This window comes from Gorilla gorilla, chromosome 8, assembly GCF_029281585.2.
Source record: "Gorilla gorilla gorilla isolate KB3781 chromosome 8, NHGRI_mGorGor1-v2.1_pri, whole genome shotgun sequence".
Taxonomy (NCBI): Eukaryota; Metazoa; Chordata; class Mammalia; order Primates; family Hominidae; genus Gorilla; species Gorilla gorilla.
In genome coordinates this window covers 113,579,419-113,602,051 of record NC_073232.2, presented here as the reverse complement: position 1 = coordinate 113,602,051, position 22,633 = coordinate 113,579,419, and positions in this window count along the sequence as shown.

The window sequence follows — 22,633 nt, the reverse complement described above, 5'->3', positions numbered from 1 at the left end:
TTGCTACACGGGTGTATCTGCTTTTTAAAAATTAATTGAGCCATATCCTTATGCATTCTCTGCACTTTTCTGTATATTATACTTAAGTAAAAATTACATTATAAAAGACAGCGAGAGGCTGGGCGCGGTGGCTCATGCCTGTAATCCTAGCACTTTGGGAGGCCGAGGCGGGTGGATCACCTGAGGTCAGGAATTCGAGACCAGCCTGGCCAACAAGGTGAAACCCTGTCTATACTAAAAATACAAAAAAGTTAGCCAGGCATGGTGGCAGGTGCCTGAAATCCCAGCCACTTTGCAGGCTAAGGCAGGAGAATCGCTTGAACCCGGGAGGCAGAGGTCGCAGTGAGCCAAGATGGTGCCATTGCACTCCAGCCTGGGCAACAGAGCAAGACTCTGTCTCAAAAAAAAAAAAAAAAAAAAGAGAGAGAGAGAGAGTCCTACACCAGGCCCAGATATGTAAAACACAAATATAGGCTGGGTGCTGTGGCTCACCCCTGTAATCTCAGCACTTTGGGAGGCTAAGGCAGGTGGATTGCTTGAGGCCAGGAGTTCGAGACCAGCCTGGCCAACATGGCGAAACCCCGTCTCTACTAAAAATACAAGAATTGGCCAGGCATGGTGGCGGGTGCCTGTAATCCCAGGTACTGGGGAGGCTGAAGCAGGAGAATCACTTGAACCCAGGAGGCAGAGGTTGCAGTGAGATTGGTCCACTGCACTCCAGCGTGGGCAACAGGACAAGACTCCATCTCAAAACAACAAAAAACAACAACAACAAAAAAAACCAATCGGCAAGGCGCGGTGGCTCACACCTGTAATCCCAGCACTTTGGGAGGCAGAGGTGGGCGGATCACCTGAGGTCAGGAGTCCGAGACCAGCCTGGCCAACATGGTGAAACCCTGTCTCTACTAAAAATACAAAAAAAAAAAAAAAAAAAAGCTGGACGTAGTGGTGTGCACCTGTAGTCCCAGCTGGTTGGGAGGCTGAGGCTGGAGAATCACTTGAACCTGGGAGGCAGAGGTTGTAGCGAGCCAAGATCACACCACTGCACTCCAGCCTGGGTTCCCTTCAGATATTTGTCAGTTTTGATGAACATCAGATATAGTATCAAAGTGAGCATGTTTTTATTGTGAAAATTAAATAAATTAATGCATGAAAGCACTTACCACAGTGCCTGGAACATGGTAACTCTGATTAAATGATAACAAGTGTCATTATTTCCTTTGTAGTCGTCCTCTCCTAGCCATTCCCTCTGCTAGCTTCTTCCCCAACACTGAGTAATAGAAATAACTGGTGGCTGGGCACAGTGGCTCATGCCTGTAATCCCAACACTTTGGGAGGTCAAGGTGGGAGGATAGCTTGAGTTCAGGAGTTTGAGACCCCATCTCTACAAAAAAAAGTTTTTTTTTTAATTAGCCAGGCCTGTCCCAGCTACTTGGAAGGCTGAGGTGGGAGGATCACTTGAGCCCAGGAGGTTGAGGCTGCAGTGAGCTGTGATCATAGCACTGCACTTCAGCCTGGGCGACAGAGAGAGATCCTGTATAAAAAAACAAACAACAACAACAAAAAAAACACCCTTCCTTCCTCCACCCCTCGCTGGCTTCCCCAGTGCCAGGGCAGCCAGTCAGGGAGAAGTCTCGCCTCCACAGACCTCTATCAGCATCTGTGTGGGAGGGGGTTTTCACTGAGACTCTTAGTCTTATCTGTCCCAAATTTTGCTAATGCTAGGTCTAATTTATTTTAGGTCTTGGATTTGTGACTTCAGGTTAATTAATGAATTGATATAGTTGTGCCTTGTGAGAATATAGGTCTCCTTATCTTGGATTGTCTCCAGCAGGAGGTTGAGAAATTAGTAGAAACCAGGAAAATTTCTAAAAGGTGGTAGGAGAACAAGTGTCAGGATTGTCATCTTTTAATTTTTTTTTTTTTTTTTTTTTTGAGACAGGGTCTGGCTGTCACCCAGGCTGGGGTGCAGTGGTGCAATCTCAGTTTGCTGCAACCTCCGCCTCCCAGGCTCAAGCAATCCTCCCTCCTCAGCCTCCCAAGTAGCTGAGACTATAAGCACACGCCACCATGCCCAGCTAATTTTTGTATTTTTTGTACAGACAGGGTTTGGCCATGTTGCCCAGGCTGGCCTTGAGCTTCTGGGCTCAAGCAACCCGCCCACCTTGGCCTCCCAAAGTGCTGGGATTACAGGCATGAGCCACCACACCTGGCCCAAAATTCTTTATTTAGGAGCAAGCACAGCAACCATTCCTCATCACTTCTCCACCGGAGCAGCTCAAGTACCAGCAGCCCAGTGTTTGCTAGAACTTACGAGCAGGGAATGGCCAGACTCGCAGAACCACCCTCCCTTCCATGGCCAGGCTTCAACTAGCACATCTAGCAGTTATTTGTCAATATTATTTGTTGTTAGCTTAATTGTAGGAAAATTGAGAAGTGTAATGCATAGCCATGAAACCCTTAAGGCTGGTTAATCTTTTTGGATTGTAACCAATGTAATTTTTTATTAGCTGATCTCATCTTGATTATAATATGCAGAGCCCTGGAAAAGTTGCCGAAGGCTCCAAGTCGTGGTGTGCACAGAGAACAGGCAGCCTCCATCATCTGCATTTTCTACCAGGGAGACAGAAAGGGCAGAGGGGGCTGAATGAAAATAACTGGGTTTGGGATGCCAGCGGGGAGAGGAAAGCAGTCTCCAGGATGGACACAGAAATGATCCTGGCAACCTGATGAGGATAGGGGCTAGGCCAAGCCAGGTTAGGTTCTGTGCCTTTATATGGTAGGGGTGCTGAGGCCCAGCAGTGTGCTGAATGCTGAGATGAGAATATTTGAGTAGGGGCCATAAGCTCAGAATTAGGTTTTAGTAGAGGAAACCAAGACAAATCCAAAAGGCCAAAGAAAACATTTTCTTTCCATCAGCACTGGTTTATTTATGATTGTTTGGAGAGACCCTATTCTTCAGATCAGGCACGGTGGCATCCAAAATCACAACTATATTTGTGACTTAGAATTTGGAATTTGGAGGCCAGACACGGTGGCTCATGCCTTGGCACTTTGAGGGGCCGAGGCAGGCGGATCACTTGAGGTCAGGAGTTCAAGACCAGACTGGCCAACATGGTGAAACCTCATCTTTAGTGAAAATACAAAAATTAGGCCAGACTTGGTGGCTCATGCCTGTAATCCCAGCACTTTGGGAGGCTGAGGCAGGTGGATCACCTGAGGTCAGGAGTTTGAGACCAGCCTGGCCAACATGGTGGAACCCCGTCTCTACTAAAAATACAAAATTAACTGGGTGTTGTGGCACACGCCTGTAGTCCCAGCTACTTGGGAGGCTGAGACAGGAGAATCACTTGAACCCAGGAGGCAGAGGCTGCAGTGAGCCGAGATGACATCACTGCACTACAGCCTTGGTGACAGAGCGAGACTCCATCTCAGAAAAAAAAAAAAAAAAATTAGCTGGACTTGGTGGCTCACGCCTGTAATCCCAGCTACTGGGGAGGCCAAGGCAAGAGAATCACTTAAACCCAGGAGCCATAGGTCGCAGTGAGCTGAGATGGGGCCACTGTACTCCAACTTCAGCGACAGAGGGAGACTCTGTCTCAGAACAAAACAAACAAAAAAAGAATTTGGAATTTGTCCCAGCACTTTGGGAGGCCGAGGCGGGCAGATCACTTGAGCTCAGGGGTTTGAGACCAGCCTGGACAACATGGTGAAACCCCATCTTCACCAAAAATACAAAAAATTAGCCAGGCATGGTGGTGCATGCCTGTGGTCCCAGCTACTTGGGAGGCTGAGGTGGGAGGCTCACTTGAGCTCTGGAGGCAGAGGTTGCAGTGAACCAAGATCGCACCACTGTACTCCAGCCTGGGTGACACAGTGAGACCCTATCTCAAAAAAAAAAAAAAAAAAAAGAATCTGGAACCTGTAAAGGATGACTGTAACAGTCTTTGGTACTTCTCTGGACTTTGATTTTCTGCACCAAAGAATGGGGAACAGATGTTGTCATCCATTCTAACACTCCTTTCTTGACTCTGACATACGAAGGGGCTTTCTTTTCTGCTTTGACATCTCCGGAGAAGGAAGGAGATTTGCCCACTCTTGGATGCTGCTCAGTACCCAGTCCAGGAATGAGACCCCCCCTTTTTTTTTTGAGACGGAGTCTCGCTCTGTTGCCCAGGCTAGAGTGCAGTGGCACTATCTTGGCTCACTGCAAGCTCTGTCTCCCGGGTTCACACCATTCTCCTGCCTCAGCCTCCTGAGTAGCTGGGACTACAAGCACCTGCCACCATGCCCAGCTAATTTTTTGTACTTTAGTAGAGATGGGGTTTCACCGTGTTAGCCAAGATGGTCTCAATCTCCAGACCTCATGATCCGCCCACCTCGGCCTCCCAAAGTGCTGGGATTACAGGCGTGAGCCACCATGCCCGGCCGAGACCCTTTTGAAAGGTGAAGTTGGGGGCCAGGAACACTGGGATCCTCCTGACACTTGACTTGTACCCTTTACTCCCAACCATAGACCCCAGCAAATAAACCAGCAGCCTATTCTAGATGAATGGGGAGCCTAGAGGTAGCATGTGGGCATTTTTTTTAGCCCTTTTATGAATATAAATATTTAGTGCATGGTGTTTTGCAGAATTAAATCTCTGAGTCTAGATTAGCCTGGTAATATCATTATGTAGATGCCAGGGATGAGATACCTGTGACTGCTGTGTGTCTTCTCATTCAACGATGCCTGTGATGACTTGATGCACTTTAATTTGCCAGGGCAATCATTAATTGCATATGAAACAGTTGGTGTTTGGCTTTAAGGGAAGCTGATTGGGTCAGTCACTGAGTGTTTGGCTCAATGATCTACAGCTGGCTCTTTGCTCCTGCACTCCTGCTTTCTTTTCAAAAGCATTCCCACTCAGTGTTTTTGGGACCCCCTGAGGAAGAGGCCGTGAAACATTGGGGGTTTTCATCTGTGTTTTCCTTTGGGCATTATAGCTCTAATTTTAATATTTTGGATAATAAAGAATGATTTTAAATTAAATTTGCAAGGCTGCCATCTGTGATTCTTTGGACATTTTCCTCCTCTCTGGCGGTTCTTTGACTTAATTTTTTCTGCACATTAGCAAAAGTGGGTTGAGGGCAGGAGGGGCAAGGGGCAGCAGAAGAACAGGTCAGCCCGAGAACTGAGAGAAATGGGGCAAGGCTTCGATCCCTGGCCTTTGGCCCTGGAGGGTGGTGTAAAAGCTTGATGCCCAGAGTCAAAATCACAAAAGTCAACTCAGAAGTAATTGCAGCTGCCTGTCATGACCTCCTGATTTGAAGTTTAGAAAGGAGTTTCCCAAGATTATACCTCAGTTTGCCCATCCATTAAATAGAGAAGTGACTTTAAATAGAGAAGTAACCCCCTGAGTGCCATTACACTTTTGATACAGTTCTTCATCCAAGGACAGCCTACTCAAACCCAGCGTATTGTCATTATCCACTGAAGGCTAAAGGGTCTGAGGGCATATGTGTGTTTCCAGATCTAGAGCTAAATCTGAGAAATCTCTCCCTAAAATTGTGTTCCCTGTGTTGTCAGTGAAATCCAAGAAGCAGAATTTTCTACCCTTCGGAGAGAAGTGAGGACACATCATCATCACCACTGCAGACCACGGCATTAATGAGTCAGACAGACAGCGCCACTGAGCACACAGACAAATGCTGAGTGAATGCCAGAATAAAATGAAAAAGCACCTGCCAGCAGAGGGGCTGGTATGATGAGTGGGTTAGCTAGGGAAGGCAAGAGTGTGGGGCTTGCACAGCAAAGCAAGTAAGTCTCCCTTCTCTATTTAGTAGAAGGAGGCTTCTGGGAGAGGTCAGATTTTGCATTTTGGGAGAGGGAGAGAGTCTGAGGAGCTTGCCCTGGCAGAGCATGGGTCCATCTGAGAAAAAGCCTAAAGACAAGAAAGTGAGATGATGAGGGAGGCTAAGAGGGTGAGTGGAAGGAGACAGACCAGGGAAGGAGATAAAACGGAGGATGAGCAATGCCACATTAAATGCTTTCTGAAACAAGAATGGGTCAGACACAGAATACCAGGTAGCTGCTGGAGGCCTTAAGTTGTGTGTAGGTAGGAAGCTTTGCTAGCATCAGAGCAGTTTCCTTTGCAACTGCTGATTTTCCCACCTTCCCCCCTCCCTCACCCCAAGTCCTGCTTTTATCAAATCCAGGTGGGGCTCTCCCAGCCACCTTCCTACACAGAGAAGGACCAACTTCATTGTTCCACAGGTCAGAAGGCAAAGGTTCATCAAATGACCTTGAAGGTCAGAGAGGCAATATTCATGGCTCTGGGCAGGATCAAAGCTCAGGTACACAACAAGTATTTATCATATTTTTTAAGAACTCACAATAGCATCCTTTGTCCCACATAACTAAGAGATAAGCTTGCAATCTCAATCAATCTGTCTCTCCCTCTCTTTCTTCTCTCTCTTTCTTCCCTCCACAACACACACACACACACACACACACACACACACACACACAGAGAGAGAGAGAGAAAGAGAGAGAGATTCTCTCTCTCTCTTGCCTCTTTTTCCTCTTTAAAATCCCTGGTTCTCCTAAATACAACCTTGGTATCCCCCCAACAGTAGAAAACAACCCCAACAAGTGCCTATGAAAAAAGCCTTTAAGACTCATGAATATTTAGCTCGTCCTCATGTAAAATATATGACTTTGTGTAAGGATCAGGCGAACGAGGTGCATGATTTTTTTCTGATTTATGGGCCTAGAGACGGATTATTCATAGCAGAGCAGCTGTGTGGAAAGATTCATCCGCTGCAAAATGTGATTGTACATCAGGCAGTGTGTGGGAACAGAGCTATGACTAATGGCTGCTTTACATATAAATGAGAAGGTTTGTGCTAGGAACTGTAAAAAAATACGATCACTCAGCTGACGGGCAGGCTCCTTATCGTGGGTACACGAGAGGGACCACAGGAAAGGTAGGCAAATGAATGCTTCGCCCCACTCTGAAAAGCTGAGCCAGTTGGTGGTGAGAGTCAGGGAGCAGGAGAGAGAGAGAAGGGGGAATGTTTGGAGATATAGCCGATTCTCCCGATCTGGCCATAGTCAGTTTCTGTATTTATAACTCCATCTTCCAGGCCCCACTGTGACCTCTGAGAATCTGTTGGGGTAGAGATACGGCCCAAGAGAAGAAGCTGCATTGCCATCACATCCAGGGGTGATGACCAGGCCCCAAACCCTCCAGAGCTTGCCATTGGGCTGCTGATAATTCGGGTCAATTTTAGAAGCCAGCACAGCAAGCCTTTGGGTAAACCTCTGAAGAGAAAAATTGTATGAATCTGAGACTTCTCTGCCACTCTTCATGTCTCCCTCGCTTTCCCTCATTTGTCTCTCTTCTCTCTTGTAGCTGAGACAGGCTGTCTAGACATTGCAGATGTGGACAGATGTTGGGTCTGTAATTTATAACAACGGCCTCCAGAAGGCAATTCCAATTTGTTTCGGTAAGGCTTTGAGTTACAGGCAGAAAAAATATCCTGTAAATACTGTTGACTTACATGGTAACTACACCAAGGGTTTACTTAGTGAACAATCACTAACTACAGCATAATTACATATCCCTGCAGATTACCAGAAAATTTAGTGGCACTGAGCAGGCAATGACCACTAAATTAAGCTTCTGGCTTTAGGAGGGCCTGGAGAGCAAGGGATTTGACCCACACTTAACAAATTTATGCCTATTTCTTCAAATCATCTATTAGTCTCCATTTTGAGGGGCCTTTCAGTTTTATCTATATACTAGACATCCCCTCACCATCATACTGAACTCCAACCAGGGTGAATGCTGGTTGTTGCTTTTCGCCAATGGAGTTTTAAACCATGCGGTATCCGTAGGTACTCCCAAAATCTGCAAACAGCCCAGGATCCTAGAAAATTATTTTTGCTGTTATCATAATGGGTCATGCACTGAGTGGCAGGGCTGAGCTGCACTGATCCATCCTCACTTTCTCCTGGTGACCGATGACTAAACAGCTGTCTGGGCCAGCAGTAAAGCTGACTGGCCCACCCAAGATCATGTTAATCCTCTTGAGGACTATATTCTGATCTGGTAATGATAGCAAAAAATATAAAGGTGAATTTCTAGAATAGTATTCCACGAAGTTTAGAATGCTTCTTGCTATTATCTGGGGTGGTGTGTGTGGAGGGGGAGCAGGAGGCTGATACTAAGGCCAATACACAGAGAAGTTCAGCCATCTGACCATGACCAGAGACTGTTGGTAGCAGAGGCCCAATCTGCACTGGGGTCTGCCATCCCTGAGAACTCTGACCAGCTGGTCTCTTTGGGATTAGGGGATCAGAGTTGGGTGGCAGCTGGGGAGCTCAGGCTTCCCTAGATATATAGGGTTGCAACTGAAATAGCCATCAAGGTATCATTTATGTCAGTCTGGGCATGGGGAAAGGGGAGTGGGAATAAAGGGGGTAGGAAAATGTGAAAATCAAATAAACACATCAACAGGGTTGGATTCCAATTTCTAATCCATCACCAACCTCTTCTAGTTTATTCATTCCATATAATCTTCCTTAACCCTCTTGCTTATCCAAAGACAATCAAATAAAACTTAATCTTAATACACTTCTAGGCACAGACCCTTGGGTTTATGCAGATGCTGCAAAAAAAAATGTCTTATGCCAATTTCAGGACAGATACTGTCTGGAGAATCCTGATTTTTTTGCAATGATTGGTTGTGTTATCTCTCTTCTTTCCCCTCTCCCCTGTACCTGCTTACTGAATGCTCTGTATCTGTCCAACTTGAATGATATCTTGCTTCACTTGAAGAAGCAGGTTTGGTTTGGAATGTCAGCTCCTGGCAGAGCCAAAGAACCTATCATTAGCTAGGAGGATAGGCCACTTGGGCCAAAGGAAAGGAGTTAGGATTATCAAGTGTGTATTAGTCCATTTTCACGCTGCTAATAAAGACATACCCGAGACTGGGAAGAAAAAGAGGTTTAATTGGACTTACAGTTCCACATGGCTTGGGAGGCCTCAGAATCTATGGCAGGAGATGAAAGGCACTTCTTACATGGTGGCAGCAAGAAAATGAGGAGGAAGCAAAAGTGGAAACCCCTGATAAGCCCATCAGATCTCATGAGACTTATTCACTACCATGAGAATAGCATGGGAAAGACTGGCCCCCATGATTCAATTACCTCCCCATGGGTCCCTCCCACAGCACATGGGAATCCTGGGAGATAAAATTCAAGTTGAGATTTGAATGGGGACACAGACAAACCATATCATTCTGCCCCAGCCCCTCCAAATTTCATGTCCTCACATTTCAAAATCAATCATGCCTTCCCAACAGTCCCCCAAAGTCTTAACTCATTTCAGTATTAACCCAAAAGTCCATAGTCCAAAGTCTCACCTGAGACAAGGCAAGTCCCTTCTGCCTATGAGCCTGTAAAATCAAAAGCAAGCTAGTTACTTCCTAGATACAATGGGGGTGCGGGTATTGGGTAAATATAGCCATTCCAAGTGGGATAAATTGGCCAAAACAGAGGAGTTACAGGGCCCATGCAAGTCCAAACTCCAGTGGGGCAGTCAAATTTTAAAGCTCCAAAACGATCTCCTCTGACTTCAGGTCTCACATCCAGGTCATGCTGATGTAAGAGGTGGGTTCCCAAGGTCTTGGGCAGCTCCGCCTCTGTGGCTTTGCAGGGTACAGCCTCCCTTCTGGCTGCTTTCACGGGCTGGCATTGAGTGTCTGTGGCTTTTCTGGGAGCACAGTGCAAGCTGTTGGTGTATCTACCATTCTGGGGTCTGGAGGATGATGGCCCTCTTCTCACAGCTCCACTAGGCAGTGCCCCAGTAGGGATTCTGTGTGGGGGCTCCAACCCCACATTTCCCTTCTGCACTGCCTTAGCAGAGGTTCTTCATGAGGGCCCTGCCCCTGCAGCAAACTTTTGCCTGGACATCCAGGCATTTCCATAAATCTTCTGAAATCTAGGCAGAGGTTCTCAAACCTCAATTCTTGACTTCTGTGCACCCACAGGCTGAACACCACATGGAAGTTGCCAAGGCTTGGGGTTTCCACCCTCTGAAGCCATAGCCTGAGCTGTACATTGGCCCCTTTGAGCCATGGCTGGAGCAGATGGGACACAGGGCACCAAGTCCCTAGTCTGCACACAGCATGGGGACCCTGGGCCCAGCCCACGAAACCACTTTTTCCTCCTGGGCCTCCTAGCCTGTGATGGGAGGGGCTAACATGAAGGTCTCTGACATTGCCTGGAGACATTTTTCTCATGAGGATTAACATTAGGCTCCTTGCTACTTATGCAAATGTCTGCAGCTGACTTGAATTTTTCCCCGGAAAATGGGTTTTTCTTTTCTACCGCATCATCATGCTGCAAATTTTCTGAACTTTTATGCTCCATTTCCCTTTTAAAATGGAATGCTTTTAACAGCACCTGAGTCACCTTTTGAATGCTTTGCTGCTTAGAAATTTCTTTTGCCAGCTACCCTAAATCATCTTTCTCAAGTTCAAAGTTCTAGAAATCTCCAGGGCAGGGGCAAAATGCCGCTAGTCTCTTTGATAAAACATAACAAGAGTACCTTTGCTCCAGTTCCCAACAAGTTCCTCATCTCCACCTGAGATCACCTCAGACTGGACCTTATTATTCATATCACTATCGGCATTTTTGTCAAACCCATTCAACTAGTCTCTAGGAGGTTCCAAATTTTCCCACATTTTCCTGTCTTCTTCTGAGCCCTCCAGACTCTTCCTCTGCCTGATACCCAGTTCCAAAGTTGCTTCCACATTTTTGGGTATCTTTTCAGCAATGCCCCATTCTACTGGTACCAATATACTATATTAGTCTGTTTTCATGCTGCTGATAAAGACATACCTGAGACTGGGAAGAAAAAGAGGTTTAATTGGACTTATAGTTCCACATGGCTGGGGGAGGCCTCAGAATCATTGTGAGAGGCAAAAAGCACTTCTTCCATGGTGGTGGCAAGAGAAAATGAGGAGGAAGCAAAAGCAGAAATACCTGATAAACCCATCAGATCTCGTGAGACTTATTCACTGTCATGAGAATAGCATGGGAAAGACCGGCCCCCATGATGCAGTTACCTCCCCCTGGGTCCCTCCCACAACACGTGGGAATTCTGGGAGATATAATTCAAGTTGAGATTTGAATGAGGACACAGCCAAACCATATCAAAGTGCCATGACTGAAACTATAGTTCTCTGGTAGACATTGGCCAGTGTGTCTGGTCTCAGGTCTTACCTAGAAAAAATGTCAGCGGCAGAAGGATGGGTTTAGGAAACAATCTGTGTCTTAGAAATTTAAGGTTTTGGATACAATGTCTACAGAAACCCCTGAGACTTATTTTATAGAGACTTTAAAAAATATGAGTGAGTCCTGCCTGACAGGGATGTGTGAGATTTTCATCCTACTGAGAGATATGGATGACAATGGCTGGGAGCCATCTAACCAGAGGAGACCTTTACAAGCACACCAAGCCTCACATAGCTCCCTGGCAGGTGTAGCTATGGGTAATTGTACTTCCAGACCTAGCACGGCTATGATAGAAGGAGGGACGCCCTCTGGTCAGGGAGGACAAATGAGCTATAATAATGTTAATAGCTAACGTGAATTGAGAGGTTACTGTGTGCCAGGCATATATTATTTGTTTGTTGATACATCTATGCATTAGCATTTTGATAAAGAAAAAGTTAAGTACTGCCAGGGAGTAGAACTTTCCTCAAAATAAGAGGAAGCAAATAGCACTGTATCCCACTCTGTGTCCCAGGAGCATTAGCTGGAAGGTCACATACAGTTTCTAGGAGTGGAGGATAGAAGCAAAGAGAAAAGGCAGGTCCAGGAACACCTGTCCATGGATGTCTGTGGGGAGGGAACCTCAGGGTGCAGACATGGGGTCTGCATACACAGATAGTAGATACCATTGAACTATAGGAGAACTAATGAAAGGATGGATTTACTAACACATATGTATACGTACATGAACACATGTCTACACACAACATGCACACACAACTATGTATCATCTGGTGAGTAAACATCTCTGAGTTAATGAGAAATGGTCACATAGCTTGGGCACAAGGGACATGGGTTGATTCTACCCATGCAGGAGTGATGGTCCATCTCCCAGACAAGTGTCTTGCCCAGTCCTTTTGATAAGTTAACCCAAGTTTGGGGCATTGAAGGAAGACTGGACAGGATGGGGGAGGGTTCATCTTATGGACATCTTCCAGAGGGCTTAAGTTCTGGTCTTCTCTAGACCTAAACTTCCTGCTCTGGCCAGGCCTGGTGTCTGGGGTGCCATGTGCAGCTGTGGGAAGGCTGTGGATCCCAGATCAGAGAAAGCACAGATCCAGAGCGCAACATCAGATTATTTTTCTAATACTGACTCTGAGAGTTCAAAACTAATTGCTTGGAATAAAGAGTAGAAAGAGATAAGGGCTTTGGAGCCAGAAAGTCTAGGTTTGAGTCCTGGCCTTTCTGCTTATTAGCTTCTCATTCATTCATTCACTCAATAAATATTTAACAAGTATCCATTGTATGCCAGTTGTGTGACCTTTTGGGGGGCAAGCTATTTAAACTCAGTTTCAGTTTCCTCATTGCTAAAACAAAAATAATATACCTAGATATCACAGTTGTTGTGAGAATGACATGAGATGAGGTGCTAAGCACATAGTAGATACTCACTAAATGCTTCACTAGGAGGAGAAATCTAGTTATCGCTCTTCAACAAAGTTTCTTCCATCTGTTGGTATTTTTACCCCACAAGTAGCTAAGCTATGTATTGGGGAAGTTCAAGGAGAATTCTCTATGGTCCCAGAGAATCAGCCACATTTTGTAGGTGACTGTGCCAGTGGGCAAGGATGTGGCTCTTCTCTGGAGTAAGGTAGCACAGGACAGGTTTAGCCCCATGGCTGTCTGTCTCCCTCCCCTCATGAGCTCCTCATGGGCAGGGACTGTGTCTTCACTTGTTTAGCACTGCAGCTACTGTGCCTCTGACAGTGCCTGGCACTCAGAAGGCATTCAGTAGATGTTTGTGGAAAGAAAGAACAAAGGAAGGAAGGAAGGAAGGAGGGAAGGAAGGGAGGCAGGGAAGGAGGGAGGGAGGGAGGGAGGAAGGAAGGAAGGAAGGAATGAAGGTAGGTTCTCGCCTTGTAATGGTTGTGCATGCCCCTAATTTCTTCATTCAACACATTTTTTTTTCCATCAGCTGCTTCCACATGGCATCAACAAGTATTTATTTATTTATTTATTTAGAGGTGGAGTCTTTGCTCTGTCACCCAGGCTGGAGTGCAGTGGCACAATCTCGGCTCACTGAAAACTCTGCCTCCCAGGTTCACACCATTCTCCTGACTCAGCCTCCCGAGTAGCTGGGACTACAGGCGCCCGCCACCTTGCCCGGCTAATTTTTTTGTATTTTTTAATAGAGACGGGGTTTTACCGTGTTAGTCAGGATGGTCTCGATCTCCTGACCTCGTGATCCGCCTGCTTCGGCCTCCCATAGTGCTGGGATTACAGGCGAGAGCCACCACGCCCGGCCCACCAACAAGTATTTATTTAGCACCTACAATGTCCCCAGGTACTGTGCCAGGGGCTGGGGGTATAATGGTGAGTAAAACAGGCATGGTCCCTGCCCTCATGGAGTGCAGAGTCCAGTGGGAGAATCCAGGCTATAATGAATCAGACACAAAAAGAAGTAAATGATGCCAAGAAAGTGTATAAAAGAGGAGAGAGCTACACGAGTGAGTAGTCATAGAAGGCTTCCCCTGGGATGCAAGGCTTCAGCTGGCATCTGAAGTGGGAGTAGGAGTTAAGACCATGCTGGACAGGGTCTGGTGATGCTGCCGCTGCCAAGGGGAGTCTTCCAAGAAGGAAAGGCGTGTGCACAGCCCCCATGGCTTCTTAGAACACAGCACCTTATTCGGACTATGGGAAAAGGCCAATATGGCTGGAGCACTGTTGTGACTGGGAGCATGGGACAAAGAAGCTGAAGAGGTAGGGTCTTAGGGGACACCCTGCAATGGTATCCCCTAAGAGCAAGGGGGCACCATTGCAGGGTTTTAAGCTGAGAGATGGTAGTGATGACATGATCACTACCTGGCTGAGTAGAGGGAGAAAGAGGGGCCAGAGGGGACAAGAGGGCTCATGGAGAGATCAGTCAGGAGGGTACTGAGGTATCTAGGCAACAGATGGCAATGACTTTGGACTGGGATGGGGGCAGGGTGCTGATGGGTGGAGAGGAAAGAGCAGAAGAGAAGGACATTTTCAAGTGGCGTTGAAAGGGCTTGCAGATGGCCGGTTGGGTCATGCAATTGCTGAGGGTGGGGGAGTAGCCATGGAGAACTCCTAGGTTTATGAAACTTGCTCCTTGTGTCTGTCTGCTCCTTGTTCACTTTTATAAATGGGCTTCTTTCTTGTTCGCTGGAGAGTTTTGTTCTGATAGTCTTCAGAGGTGGCTGGGTTTCTACTTCCAGAGGATGGAAGAGACTGTTAGGGGCCCTGCAGTAACTGGGATGCACCCAGAGGGTCATTTCCCCAACCAACCCCTGGCCACTTAGGCACTCACATTCATCCTCCCAAACTCACCCAAACCCACAGACTTCCAAACATTCCCTCCAGACCACTTCAACCTACCGTTATTCATCCTCACCTCCCCAAAGCCCTCTGTGCCCCTCCCTTACCCTCTCTCCTCCTGACCCCCGCCCAGCCCCTACCTCCCTCTGCCTCCACTTCACCCTATTAAGAAACAACAACCCCACAGAAACCCCTGCCCCCGGCTGCTACTCCCTGAGCCCCGCCTGCCCTCCCTCCTCCTGCTCCTCTCCCTGACAGATGCCTCAGAGCCCCGGGCCGCAGTTAAGGTGACGAGATGCAGCAATTCTTTATGAACATTTCATTCCTACTCGCTACACGACGTAAATTAGATGGTGTGTTACATTCGGGCAATAAGAGAGATATGTCACCACGACGCTGGCCCATTGGATGGAGAGGGTAATCCTGCCGTGAATTTCATTACTGCTTTTATATAGACAGAATTAGCTCGGTGACAGCGAGCCTGATTGTCTTTCACTAGGGGTTTGGCGAAGAGCTGAAAGGATTTCACCCTGATGTGCACACTACTGAGTGACCCCGCTCACCAGCGGCTCCGCTGATTGCTTTGCACCTTGCAGACGCCGCAATTGGCTCAGCCTCTCTGCCCGCCTTGCCTCCCTCCCTGGTCCCCAGCCCTCCCCGCCTGGCTTTTTCTTGAATCAAGAAGAAAGGAGACCTAATGGAGTCACAAGGTCATGAAGGGAAATGGGGTGGGGTGGGGAGGAAGGTAGCAGGGTGAAAAAACACCACCTAAAGCAATCCCTTTCTGATAGGGGTCTCCAAGACAGAGGCTGTGGCCACTCACTCTTTTGCCCCAGAAAAGGGCAAGAAGGACCCTGTGTTCCTGTGATCAGGGGATGGTCTATTCCTGTGAGTCTCCCTGTAGAGACTCCAGAGCTGTCATGTTCCTGTTCCTTTGCCTCTTGCATGTCTGGGTCCTCTCCTTGTGACAGCTCAGGCTTCCTTTCTCATCTCCTAGTCAGCGAGAGTTGAGAATAAAAAGATCAGGAGGCCGGGCACGGTGGCTCACGCCTGTAATCCCAGCACTTTGGGAGGCTAAGGTGGGCAGATCACCTGGGGTCGGGGGCTCAAGACCAGCCTGACAAACATGGAGAAACCCCGTCTCTACTAAAAATACAAAATTAGCCTCGCGTGGTGGCACATGCCTGTAATCCCAGCTACTCAGGAGGCTGAGGCAGGAGAATCACTTGAACCCAGGAGGCAGAGATAGCGGTGAGCTGAGATCGTGCCATTGCACTCCAGCCTGGGCAACAACAATGAAACTCCTCAAAAAAAAAAAAAAAAAAAAGCAGGAATAGCAGTCGCTCCTAGCCTGTGCTGTGGACCCAGTGGTTCCAGTGTGAAAGCGGTGGACTCAGGCAGACTCCCTTCACTCCATTCCCCACACACATCTGATGGTGGCACTGCCTCCACCCCAGCCCCATCACACACACACACACACACACACACACACACACACACACACACACACACACACCCGCTCTTCAGTGACCTTCCAAATCCTTAATAGACCCTGATGCCTGGCCCCAGCAGCCTGAAAACAAGCCCGGACAAGGGTCTCTCTCCCCTGGGTCAGTTTCTGTGGGGGTGGCTGGTCCTGAGGGGGTCAGGCCCCTCCTGTTCCTTGGCCTCTGCCTCACTGACTCTCGCCTTCTGTCACCTTGTCCTCTCCCTCCCTCACCTCTGCTGACCCCTTGGCAAATGCCTTCCGCCAGGCCTTTTGGAGGCAGCCTGGGGCTGGCCAGGGAAGCTGACCATTGCTGGGCCCCTGCTTAAAGCTCTGGCCCTTTCTAGAAGCCACCAAGGATGCCCTCTGAGCTTCCATTTCTTGAGGCTTAGGGGCCAAGTATCGAGCAGACAGCATAATCTCCGCAAAGCCCCTTTTGGTCTTTTGGTCAATCCGACACATCTGTCAGGAAAGCTTCTCCTGTGGCCTGGAGCAGCCAGCACTGTGCCTCTGTGATGGGAAGGATTAAGGTCACAGTCTCCACTTTCCAGTGGGGGAGGAGGCTCCCTGGACCTCAGCAGAGCTCAGCAGGCCCTCTGAAGGCCTGGCACAGGGTCTCTGCACCCCGACTCTTCTGCCTGGGGGAAAGCATACTGAGTTCCTTCTCCCAGCCCCTCACTCCGGGCACCCTCAGCTCCAACTCCCTGTCCTGCATGGAGCTCAGGGAGAGGGTGTTTCCTCAGCAGTTGACTCCTGTGGTTATATTGGAGGAGTTTTACACTGAAAGCCCTTCTTGATGCTACAGCCACACTCCAACCTTGCCAGTATGATAGCTGCATAATATGGTAGGTCATTACATCTCTCTGAACTTCAGTTTCCTCACCTCCAATATGAGAGTGGTAATTGCTATAGTAGGTGCCATGGTGTCAGGCCGCATTCCCCTTCCATACTGAAGGATGGTCCCCTAAGCTGCCACCCTTGCCTGTCAGCCTTCCTTGGATTTGCCTCTGCTGAAGAGTGCTGCCCCGCCTAAGGTCATGCCCCTTTTCTGGGGCAGCCTGCATCCAGTGACTGGTCACCAGGGGTGTGTGAAGGCCCAGCTGCCTCTCTCCTACTCAGGATGGTTCTGAAGGGCCATCCAGCTTCAGAGCCCCCTGCAGTCAGTCAAGGCATTTTTTGAGACTGCAGCATAACCCCACTTCTCCATTGCCCAGTCCTGCACTTCTAGCACCTTCCCAGAGCACTCTCCAGTGAAGCTCCTGCACAGTACTTGCCATCTCCAAGTCTGCTTCCAGAACCACACCTGGGGACAATTCCTGCCCTACTTATCAACAGAGCTACCACGACAATAAAGGTATTTGGTAAAGTACAGTGCCATGAAAAATATAGCTGCTATTTATCATTGTCAGCATCATCATTTTCATCGTCTTCACAGCAGGGCCTACCCAGCTGATGTGGAGGCTTATCATAGTTTGGCCAGGAAGTTCAACAAGTGAATGCCCAGTATTCTCATCGTACCCTAAGGACAAGGTCCTTTGCGTTCTGCTTTTTATCTTCTGATTAGAATGACCTTCCCAAATTGGCCAGACTTGTCCCTTGGGAAGCCTAACATGATCTCAAGGATCTAGGGGTTCAAATTGCTGCAGTTTTGTTACTCACATCTCATTCTCTGCTCCAAGAAAGAATCTGTGAGCTACCGCTCATTGGATTGTCTCTGCTACACTCTCCAAATGCATTCCTTGTTGGCTTCCTACTCTTATTTAAAGTGTATACTTTCCTCTCATAAACCAAAACATACATCCTTTCCAGGGGGCAGACAGAAAGGTCTCAAGTGAGGCCTGAGAGCAGCATCTCCTCCCCTTTGAGCCAAGACTTCCTTCGTTCTGGGCCTTGTTTACAGGTCCCCCAAAGAAAGAAAGCCTAAGATCTCTCCCTCCTAGGCGACAGGGAGGAGCATGGGCAGTGGTCCCTAACTACTGTTACCCTTCTAGTATGCCTACACTGTCTCACTGCTGGACCCACAGGCTTATCAGCATTTTGGAATGGGGTAGCAGGTAGGGACACTGCCAGATGAGTCAGATCTCCAACATAGTCCCTATTCCTGAGCCCTGACCCAGAAGTGTACTCTCAGGAGGGCAATGCCCTCTGTCTTTTCCTCTTTTCAGAAGTGTTCCCTTCAAGGCTGCAGAGACTGAGCTGGGAGCTAGGGATATGGGGGATGGCAGTTTCTCCACCCACCCCCTATCCTTGCCTGACGTCACAGCCCTCACTTTCTGACTCTAATTGGTTGCCTTGGAAACAAGTTCCTTAAAGTACATGATGACTTGAGCTGGTGGGAGGGAGAGCCACAGGAGCCAGCCCTGCCATCAAGAGCTTCAGATTCTTTGTCATTCATTCAGCAAGTTCTTGTAAGCCTCTGCTATGTTGTAGACCCTGTGCCAGACTCTAGGGATATATCCAGGAGTTGGCAGGGCCCTGTTCTTACAGAGCTCACAATTAACATCTTATACCACCTTCTTGTACACTCACATGTTCATCCCGTGACTAAGTATCTCTGAATTTTCTTCTTGCATTCTGGTTCTCCAAACGTTGAGAGCTCACTGGTTTGGTAGGCAGGGTGCAACTTACATGTTATCCCTTCTACTCATGGGCTTTCCAAAAGTTGAGAACCTTGATCCTGTTAATGCACATCCTTGCTTGGCACTAAACCCCAAGATTTGGGGCTCTTCAAGCTCCCTTGTCACCCCATTGGTTTCTTTTTTTCTTTTTTCTTTCTTTTCTTTTTTTTTTTTTTTTTTTTTGAGACAGAGTCTTCTCACTCTGCTGCCCAGACTGGAATGCAGTGGCACAATCTCGGCTCACCGCAACCTGCACCTCCTAGGCTCAAGCGATTCTCCTGCCTCAGCCTCCCGAGTAGCTGGGATTACAGTTGCGCACCACCACCTCCCGGCTAATTTTTGTATTTTTAGTAGAGATGGGGTTTCACCATCTTGGCCAGGCTGGTCTCAAACTCCTGACCTCAAATGATCCACCCACCTCGGCCTGCCAAAGTGCCGGGATTACAGGCATGAGCCACCGCACCCAGCCCCTATTGGTTTCTAACTCCAAATTACAGGAAACAGCTCCCAGTGCCAGCCTTCCAAGGATGCTGGATCCTTTCGTTCCCTTTCAAAGCCAAGGAGCAGAAGAATGGTTGGAACTTGAGAATGAGAGAAGAAAGGTGTCCCTGCTGTGTGTCCCCTGGAGTTCATGCACGGGCCAGACACACAGCCATGCTTCCACACACCTGTGTCCTGCCATCACATGTGTATTTTGTTGGCTAGTACCAGTATCTGTGACTTCTCTCAAATTGGCCAGTGCAGGGGTGTGAACGTGTGTGTGATTCGACTCATGAGCATGAATGAGCATGTGTTCACGGGAAGGGGAATTTAGGGGGATGTCTCTATGTGTGTTTTTTCCAAATGCTTGGCTTTTTTCAAAATGGCTTAGAGCACTACTGTCATTTATGGGGTTTAAAATGTCAGAACAGGGCCCGCGGGGAGGCAGGGGAGATTAAACTGCAAACAGTGAAGGTTATAGATGACGTTTCTGATAGGCTGACAGGCGGACTCAAATGATGCTGCACTTTAACAATCATTTAAACACACACACACACACACACACACACACACCAGATCATCTTTCCATATTTTAATGGCATATTCTGAAGGCTAAAAACATAAAAGACCATGACTAGAAAACCACAGTTCTGCTTTCAAAATCCAACCAGCAATTCTCTGTGAGGTGTGTGTGTGTGTGTGTGTGTACTCACTCAAGTGCATCTACCTGTGCAAAATGAACACAAGTGCTTATTTGTCCTTTTGTCTGTCTGAGTTAATTCCACCTACTTTCACATAGTACCCTACATAATTAACAAAGTATATCATATCCAAGTCTACCTCAGCATCATAACAATCTGTTTAAGGTAGGCATGGTGGACATTACTATGCCCATTTTACAGAAATGAGTAAGAGAGGCTCAAAGACGTCTGATGGGTTGCCCAAGACCACCCAGCTAGGAAGTGATAAAGTTGGAGTGTAGAACTGTGGTCTTTTTGTATTTATTCAGAGCTCTTTTCTCCAGGATGCTGTTCTCAGCGCTGGCTACACATTAGAATCAGCTGGGGAACTTTTAAAAACCATCAGTGCCTGGGCTCCATTCCCAGAGATTCTGATCCAATTATTCTGGAGGTGGCACTTTTGGTATATTTTTAACACTCTCCTCTCCTTAATTCTAACAGTCAGGCTGGTTGAGAACCACTGCTCTGGGGCCTGGAGGCCACACTTACATCACCTCTACTGTGAATGTAGATTCCAGTCTCTTTCCTCCACAAAGTCTCCCTGCATCACTTCTCAGGAGACTTAACTTCCCAGGAGGATCAGATCCTTTTCCCTTTGCACCCCTCTCCCAACTCCCCACCCTCCTAGACTCTGGAGACTTCAAAGGGTGCTTGCTCGCTCAGGCTGATGAATGCAGGCTCACTGTGGCCATCTCCTAAGGGTGGACTTTGTTGTCCCTCCAAGAGTAAGGGAGGAGAACCAGCTCCACTTAGCCCAGTCACCAGGAGAAGGCCAGGGAGGTGAAGAAAGCTGCCTTAGGGACCTAGACTGAAAGGAAAGAAGGAAGGAAGGAAGGAAGGAAGGAAGGAAGGAAGGAAGGAAGGAAGGAAGGGAGGGAGGGAGGGAGGGAGGGAGGGAGGGAGGGAGGGAGGGAGGGAGGGAGGGAGGGAAGGAAAGAAAGGAGGGAGGGAAGGAAGGAAGGAGAGAAGAGAAGAGAAAAGGAGAAGAGAAGAGAAAAGGAGAAGAGAAGAGAAAAGGAGAAGAGAGCTGGGCCGTTGGAAGGCTACACTGCTAAAAAGCATGAACGGTGTGCATGTCACTTGGCCGTCTGCAAGAGAGGTGGTGTAGCACACATTTGGTAGTGGCCTGCCTGGGCTTGAAGCCTGGTTTCTGCTTATTAGTTGTATGAGCTAGGGCAAGTACCTATGCCTCAGTTTTATTATGTTCAAAATGGCAATGATAATAATACTTGCCTCATAGGGTCTCAGGAAGACTCAGTGAACTCACGTAAAGCCAGGATAAGTACTGGGTAGGTGTTAACTACTATTATTCTCCATCATTTGATGCTTTTGAACTCTCCCTTCTTGAAACTTTGTCCTCTCTTTACTCCACAGCACCCCTCTTTCCTGTTTCTCTTCCTATCATCCTGAACATTCCTTCTCAGTTTTCTTTGCTAGCCTGGGTCCTCTGCCCTCCCTCCAAGCCTTTTTCTTTTTTTTTTTTGTTTTTTTTTTTTTTTGAGGGAGGGTCTTGCTCTGTTGCCCAGGCTGGAATGCAGTGGTGAGATCTTGGCTCACTGCAACTTCCGCCTCCCAGGTTCAAGCGATTCTCACACCTCAGCCTCCCCAGTAGCTGGAACTACAGGCATGCAGCACCGTGCCTAATTTTTTTATTTTTATTTTTATTTTTTATTTTTGGTAGGGGGGGGGTTTCACCATGTTGCCCAGGCTGGTCTCGAACTCCTGGGCCCAAGTGATCTGCCCGTCTTGGCTTCCCAAAGTGTTGGGATTACAGGCGTGAGCCACCGCCCCCTGCCTCCCTCCAAGTCTTTGATTCTCAACCCCAATGCCATGTTAGAATCACCTGAAGGACTTTTACAGCTCACTCCCAGAGATTCAGATTTAGTTGGCCTGGGGAGGGGCCCAGACACTAGTGTTTTTCTTTTTTGTATTTCTGAGATGGAGTCTCGCTCTGTCGCCCAGGCTGGAGTGCAGTGGTGCCATCTCGGCTCACTGCAAGCTCTGCCTCCCAGGTTCACGCCATTCTCCTGCCTCAGCCTCCCAAGTAGCTGGGACTATAGGCACCCGCCACCACAACCAGCTAATTTGTTTGGTATTTTTAGTAGAGATGGGGTTTCACCGTGTTAGCCAGGATGGTCTCGATCTCCTGACCTCGTGATCCACCTGCCTCAGCCTCCCAAAGTGCTGAGATTACAGGCGTGAGCCAACCGTGCCCAGCTGACACTGGTGTTTTTCAAGCTCCCCATTTCATCCAAATGTGCTACCAAGGTTGAGAATCACTCTTTTAAATGTAGACATTTCCTAACACTCCACTCTTGGGCCTCTTCAAACTTGTCTTTCCCAAGTAAATAACCTCCTTCCCACGGCTTTAATTACCATCTATATGCTAGTAACCCTCAAATCCACATACTCTGACTAAACTCTTTTTTTTTTTTTTTTTTTTTTTTTTTTTGAGACAGAGTCTCACTCTGTCATCCAGGCTGGAGTGCAGTGGCGTGATCTCGGCTCACTGCAACCTCTGCCTCCCGGGTTCAAGCGATTCTCCTGCCTCAGCCTCCCCAGTAGCTGGAACTACAGGCATGCACCACCACACTCGGCTAATTTTTTTTTGTATTTTTAGTAGAGACAGAGTTTCACTATGTTGGCCAGGCTAGTCTTGAACTCCTGACTTCAAGTGATCCACTCGCCTTGGCCTCCCAAAGTG